This window comes from Capsicum annuum, chromosome 5 (assembly GCF_002878395.1).
Source record: "Capsicum annuum cultivar UCD-10X-F1 chromosome 5, UCD10Xv1.1, whole genome shotgun sequence".
NCBI classification, from domain to species: domain Eukaryota; kingdom Viridiplantae; phylum Streptophyta; class Magnoliopsida; order Solanales; family Solanaceae; genus Capsicum; species Capsicum annuum.
Window position 1 is genome coordinate 42,859,883 of NC_061115.1, and position 8,052 is coordinate 42,867,934.

Here is an 8,052-nt window from a genome sequence, read left to right on the forward strand (position 1 = left end):
TTTTCCTTCAGTTGTCAAAGATCAGACACTACACTTTTCATCTTTAACTCCCAAACCAAGAAACTTCAAAGGTGTTACAAGAAATCGCTACTTCGGGCTTCAAACTTTAATTTCTCTTCAAATTCTTCTATATTTTAGGCATATTTCTCTTTTCTGAACTTGAATTTCACATTATAGCATCAATTTGTTAAATATTTATATGATTTGAATTGATGGGTTTGAAATTGGGCTTTGGGTTTTGGTGGTTATTACTTAAATTATTTTTCCTATGTTTTAAATGGATTATTCATGCTTTAATTGATAGTTTTGGGACTGATTTGGTGCATTGTGATTTTGGTTGGAATTGATGACATGGGTTTCACCAAATTTGATAAATCTTTGCTTAATAATGGCATTAACATCTTCCTACATTGTTACTTGATTTTGAATATGGATATTTTCATAATTTAACTTGTCTTTTGATCCCATTGCATTGCATTAAAGGCTAAATAGATAAATATGGTTTTGAAATGCCTTTGGTGTCCATAGTTTTGGATTTTAAATGGAACTTGGGAGTTTAATGGTTAAATGGACTGGTCTGGCATAATGGAATTAGCTTGCAAGCATATTGGTATGATGATACCAAGTTGATAAATGCATTAATAAATGACTCCTTAGTTAATGGTTGGTTTATGTGATAACTCTTTTAATTTGGACTTAAAAAGAATTGTGTAGCTCACCGTGAAGGTGTAGTCCTAAGGGGACCAATACAAAAAACCATGTTTGTCGATGTTAGGGGTCAATATAACCATGTTTCTGGACACATTGTATATTTTTGGATGCTATCACCTTAGTATCTTTAAAATTTCCTCGGTACATGCAGCAAATATGGTCTAGGACCCTTTCAGCAAGGGAGTTAGACCCATATAGCTCGTCTATGGCTTTAGGACGGAGCGATACATAGTTCAGGCTAATTTTTAAACTAACATCTTAATTGACCTTTATACCTATCCAAGCATCCTATATATGTATATATAATTGTTGTGCATCTAATTTATGACTGGAATTTTGGTAAATGCATTATTTTACCCCTATCCCTTGAGTGACATGCAAGTGCTCGCCCTACTAACCATCTCCGAATGCTACATAATTTCATGATGTAGGTTGAAAGGACTTTCAATTGTTTGAGTACTTCTGTTGATCATCTATAAAGTAGTGAGCCTCCATCCTTCAAAAGGCCCGATCATTTCATTAGTTTTTTTATTGTCTTAGTATTTTTTATTCTTTTATCATAGTCGGAGGCATGTCCCGACTTAGTTGGTACTCTTGGTTTCATGGACAGGATTGGGATATCGTTGATGTTTTGTTTTCACTTTTTATATATTTTTTTTGTTTTATATATCTTTCATTGACTTGGATGACTTCTGCTATTTATTATTGTTATGCTCTGGAGGTAAGGATAAGGGGGTGGTCTCTGGGCCATGGTGGATTGAGATTTCCATCACGGCCAGGCCTGGGTTTGGATTGTGACAAACTTGGTATCTGAGCACGATTTAGGGTCATTAGATATCCACAAAGCCATGTCAAGTAGAGTCCCTTTTATGGGCGTGTAACACGCCACACTTATAAAAGGGAGGCTATGAGGCATTTAGGAATGTTTCCTTTTCTTGTGTTTTGTTTCCTATTATAGAGTTTAGTTGTCATAAAACTTCTCTAGCTCCTGGATTACTCGCATTTCATATCATTCCTTTCCAAAGATTTGACGGCCATAAAAACTCTACTGGAATCTTGTCCCGCCTGAGGAAAATATAGAGGGAATTTACACTACTTATAGAGTACAGTACTCGGTCTAGGGTCCCTACTCCTAACTGTGTCGCTCTATCTAGGATTCCACCGGTCCCTACTACTCTTCCTCCAGCTTATGATACTTATGCTCAGTCACCTCAAAGAGTATCTCTGACGTGTAGTTTTGTTAGTCTATTCATATGCTTGCCCAACTTATGGAATTATTGTCTTATCAGACTTATTATATGGGTCCTGTTGCTAGTTTATCTGAGGTCACCCGGATTGTCCAGTTTATGAGGTTGAATCCTCCAATCCTTATAGGTTCTAAGATTGAGGAGGATCCTCAGGGATTAATTAATGAGATAGAGAAGATTTTTAGGGTGATGCATGCTACAAATTTAGAAGGTGTGGAGTTTGCTGCTTATCAATTAAAGAATGTGGCATACCAGTAGTATGAGGAGTAAGAAGAGATAAGGGGTAATGGCGATGAGCCAACAATATGGGATAATTTTTTAAGTACCTTTATTGATCACTTATTTCCTCAGGAGTAGAGAGAAGCTAAGGCCGAAGAGTTTGTAAACTTAAAGTAGGGTAGGATGAGTGGTAAAGAGTATACCCTTAAGTTCCAGTGGTTGTCCTATTATGCTTCGGAGTTGGTGTTTAATATAAGGTCCAGAATGAGAAAGTTTGCTTTTAGTTTGTCTCATGATTTTGTGTTCGGGTGTAAGGCTACCATACTTAATAATGATATAGATATATCCAGACTGGCGGTTATATGCAACAGGTGGAAATGGGAGAAAGATAGAGCAAGAAGTTTAGGTATGTAGAGCAGAATGCAAATCAGTAAAATAGTGGGAGGGATGATCGAAAATAGAATAAGAAAAATAACTGGGGAATTTCTTATTCGTCTACCAATGCTCCTTATCCTAAGCCTTCAAGTGATTATTGTTTTTAGTCCAGCAGTAATTCTATGGCATAAGGTGCCTAGTCTCAAGTCAATGGAGTTCAGTCTGCCCCACCTTATCCTTTTTGCCATTATTATAGATAGTTTCATTATGGTTATTATGAAGAGGGGAGGAACTTGTGTTTTAATTGTGTTTAGCCTAGTTATCTACAATGGAATCTTCTTAGAGCTAAAGTTGCTACTAGAGCTAATAAGGTCCCGATCACCACTTCTTTGGCTCCTGCACCTAAGGGATCCACTTCAGGTACCGGCACTGGTCAAAATTATCTCTATGTACTTGCTACTAGTCAGGAGTATGAGGTATCCCCATATGTTGTTACTGGTTTGTTAGAGCTCTTTTTTCATAATGTTTACTATTTACTTGATCCGGGTTCTACCCTATCTTATGTGACCCCTTATGTGGTTGTACACTTTGGTTTTGGTCTTGAAAATATTTTTGACCCTTTCTCTATTTCTACTCCCGTAGGTGAGTCTATTGTTGCTAGAAAAATCTATAGAGGGTGGTATTCATTTTTTATAGGGAGAAATTAGTAGATTTGGTAGAACTTGACCTGATAGATTTTGATGTAATCTTAGGGATGAATTGGCTCCATTCGTGCTATGCTTCTCTATTTTGTAGGAATCGAAAGGCCATTTTCCATTTTCCTAATGAATTGGTGATTGAATACCAGGGGAGTTCCTTAGTACCTAAAGGAAAGTTTATTTCTTATCTTAGAGCTCATAAGTTGATTACCAGGGGGTGTCTATATCATCTAGTTCGGGTTAATACCTATTCGATCGGCTTCAGGGTGCTAAGTGTTTTTCTAAGATTAATCTTTCTTGGGTTATCACCAGTTGAAAATTAGGGAGGTTGATATTCCTAAGACTATTTTCTAGACCCTGTATAGCCATTATGAGCTTTTGGTTATGTTATTTGGGTTAACTAATTCCCAAATGCTTTTATGGATCTTATGAATCGGGTGTTTAGGCAGTTTCTGGATTTGCTTGTTATAGTCTTTATTAATGGCATCTAGGTTACTCCAAAGGCAAGGAGGATCATGTCAATCACCTCCGAATTATGTTGCAAACTCTTAAGGACCAAAAATTGTATGCAAAATTTTCTAAGTGTAAATTTTGGATAAGTGTTGTGACCTTTCTGGAGCATATTGTTTCTAGTGAAAGGATCAAGGTGGATCCACCAAAAGTTGAGGTAGTTAAGAATTGGCCTATACCCATGAATCCAATCAATATTAGAAGCTTCTTAGGCTTAGCGGGGTATTATAGTAGGTTTGTAGAGAATATCTCATCTATTGCTACTTCGCTGATGAAGTTAACTTAGAAAAAGGTTAAATTTTTATAGTCCAATGCTTGTGAAGGTAGTTTTAAGAAGTTAAAGGATAAGCTAACTTCTGTGCCTCTTTTGACCCTACTCGAGGGTATTGAGGGGTTTGTTGTGTATTATGATGCATCTCATATGGGACTAGTTATGTGTTGATACAGCATGGTAAGGTTGTAGCCTATACTTCCAGACAACTTAAGGCTTATGAGAGAAATTATCTAACTCATGATCTAGACTTGTCAGTTGTGGTTTTTGCTTTGAAGATCTAGCGCCATTATCTGTATGGAGTGCATGTGGACATTTATTCAAACCATAAGAGCTTGCAGTATGTGTTTACACAGAAGGAATTGAATCATAAACAAAGGTGGTGGCTCGAGCCACTTAAGGATTATGACATGAGTTTGAACTACCATCTATGTAAATCTAATATTATTGATGATGCTCTTAGTAGGTTATCTTTGGGGAGCTTATCTCACATTGAGGAGGAGAAAAAAATATTGGTGAATGATATTCACAAGCTATCTAACTTGGGAGTTTGTCTTTTGGACTCTGAGGATAGAGGAGTGATTGTTCAAGAAGTAGTTAAATTATCTCTTGATGTTGAAGGAGAAGCAGGTTTTGAACCCCATACTTATGCAAATCAAAGATGATATGGGTCAACAAAAGGTTATAGCTTTCGAGATTAGGGGAAATGAAATCTTGAGATATCAAGGATGATTATGCGTTCCTGATGTGGAGGGGTTGTAGGAAAGGATTTTGACCAAAGCTCATGATTTTAGGTATATAATTCATTCGGGTTTGACCAAGATGTACCATGACTTGAAGGAAATCAACTAGTGGAATAAGATGAATAAGGATGTGCAAATTTTGTTTGTAAATGTATGGTTTTTTAGCAAGTCAAGATTGAATATTTGAGGCCAGGTGGCATGTCCCAATAGATAGAGTTGCCCATGTGGAAGTGAGAGGTAATTAATATGGATTTCGTGATGGGTCTTCCATAGACTCATAATTAGTTCGATTATATTTGGGTTATTGTGCATAGAATAACTAAGTTTTCTCACTTCATGTCTGCAAGGACTAACTTCTCAAAAGAGGATTATTCCAAGTTGTTCATTCAGGAAATAGTTAAATTTTATAGGGCATCGGTGTCCATCATTTCAGACCAAGGTACATAGTTTTCTTCTTACTTCCAGCGTTCATTTTAGAAATTTTAGGTACTCAGCTAAACCTTAGAGCCACTTTCTACCCTCAAACGGATGGACAAGCAAAACTTACTATTCAGACTCTGGAGAATATGATAAGGGCCTACGTGATTGATTTTAAAGGTAGTTGGGTTGACCATTTCCCTCTTATTGAATTTTCTTACAACAACAGTTATCATTCCAGCATTCAAATGGCTCCTTTTAAGGTTCTTTATAGTAGAAGGTGCAGGTCTCCTATTAGATGGTTTGAGGTGGGTGAGACTGGGTTATTTAGTCCTGACTTGGTTATCCAAGCAATGGAGAAGGTGATGGTAATTAAAAAAAGACTTAACAGTGCTCAAAGCCACTAAAAGTCTTATGTGGATGTAAGGCAAAGGGAGTTAAAGTAAGAAGTAAGTGATTGGGTGTTTGAAGTTTCTCCTGTGAAAGAATTCATGAGATTGTCGAAGATGAGGAAGCTCAGACCTTTTTAAATTGGTCCATATCCAATTTTAAGAAGAATTGGATATGTGGCTTATGAATTAGACTGACCAGCAAATTTAGCTTCGATTCATCCTGCTTTCTATGTGTCCAAGATTAAGAAGTGTGTGGGTGACCCTTCCTTGATAACGCCTGTTGAGAATGTGGGTGTTGAAGATTTGTTGTCTTATGAGAAATTCCCAGTTGAGATATTGGATAGGCAAGTTCATAGATTGAGGACAAAGAATATAGCTTCGGTGAAAGTTCTTTAGAGAAATCAAAAAGTAGAAGAAGCTACTTGGGAATCCAAAGAAGAGATAAAAGCCAAGTACTTATTTTTGTTCCCCGTGTTGGAAGAAAGTGCTTAAGGTATGACTTTTATTTCTCTCTTATCGCATTTTGAATTTTTTTCCCTCGATTCTACTGGGTTCTTTCTATTATCATGCTCAAAATATCCTTTGTCCTCATTCAGGGACAAATGATCCAAAGGGGTGGGGGTTAATGTAAGACCCGTAAAAATCTTGATCATTTTATTTTTGACCCTTCTGTGTGAGTAACATTAATTGTTTACTTAAATTATGTTGAGGGGTGTTTTAGGGAAGTTTCGGAATCTTCGGAAGGCGTTCGGGGTCATTTTGGGACCCTGAGGCAGTGAGGATCCATGATAGTAGTGTTCCATACCACTTAGCTTCCGCATTAAAAGCGTGGCATGCTAGCTTACAGCTTCCGCATTAAAAGCGTGGCATGCTAGCTTACCTTCGCATTAGTGGCGTGCCATGTTGCTATGTTAATTTCATCCAAATTTTTTTTCACTTTAGGTGAGGGGATTTTTGGTCCTTTACCCCTTATAGGACTTTAAAACATCAAACTAACCATTTTACTTCAGTTGTCAAAGATCAAACACTATACTTTTCCTCTTTAACTCCCAAACCGAGAAAGTTTAAGGGTTTTACAAGAAATCACTACTTCGGGATCCAAACTTTGATTTCTCCTCAAATTCTTCTCTATTTCAGTCATGTTTCTCCTTTCTTAACTTGAATTTTACATAATGGCATCAATTTGTTGAATATTCATATGATTTGAATTGTTGGGTTTGAAATTGGGTTGAGGGTTTTTGGTGGTTATTACTTGAATTATTTTCCCCATGTTTTAAATGGATTATTCATGCTTTAATTGATGGTTTTGGGACTGATTTGGTGCATTGTGATTTTTGTTGGAATGAGCGATATGGATTTCACCAAATTTGATGAATTTTGACTTGGTAATGGAATTAGCCCAAACCCATATTGTAACTTCATTTTGAATATGGATATTTGCATAATTTAACTTATTTTCTGAACCCATTGCATTGCATTAAAGGATAAAAGGATAAATATGATTTTGGAATACCCTTGGTAGCCATGGTTTTGGATTTTAAATGGTACTTGGGAGGCTAATGGTTAAATGAACTAGTTTGGCATAACAGAATTAGCTTGCAAGTATATTAGTATGATGATACCAAGTTGGTAAATGCCTTAATAAATGACTCCTTAATTAAGGGTTGGTTTATGCGCAAACTATTTTAATTTAGGCTTAAAGGGAATTGTGTAGCTCACCATAAAGGTGTAGTCCCGGGGGACCAACACTAGAAACCACGTTTGTTGATGTTAGGGATCTATATGATTATATGTCTAGATACATATTATATTTTTGGATGGCTACTATCTTTGTGTCTTTAGCCTTTCCTTGGTACATGTGGCTAACATGGACTGGAGCTCTTCCGACAGGGGTAGCCAGACCCATATAACCCCTAGGTACCATTATGATGAAGTGAGCTACATAGTCTAGGATAATGTTTAAACTACGATGTTAATTGACCCTTGTCCCTATCCCGACATCCTATATATGTATATATAATTATTGTGCAAGTGATTTATGATTGGACTTTTGGTAAATGCATTATTTTACACCTATCCCTTGAGTTACATGCCAGTTTTCGCCCCACCGACCGTCCCCTGACACTACATCATTTCATGATATAGGTTCAAAGTAATTTTTTGTTGCTCCTATGCAGCGTTAGGTGGTTTGATACTTATGTTGATCAACTGTGAAGTAGTAAGCCTCTATTCTTCGAAAGGCCCGGCCATTGCGTTGGTTTCCTTATTGTCCTAGTATTTTGGATTCTTTTTGTCACAGTCGGGACATGTCCCGACTTAGTTGGAACTCTTAGTTTAGAGGCTTTCGTGGACAGGATTGGGATGCCATTCATGTATTGTTTTGACTCTTTGTATTTTATTTTTATTTTATATATCTTTCATTGACTTTGTTAGCTTTTGCTGTTTATTATTATTTTTCTATGGAGGTAA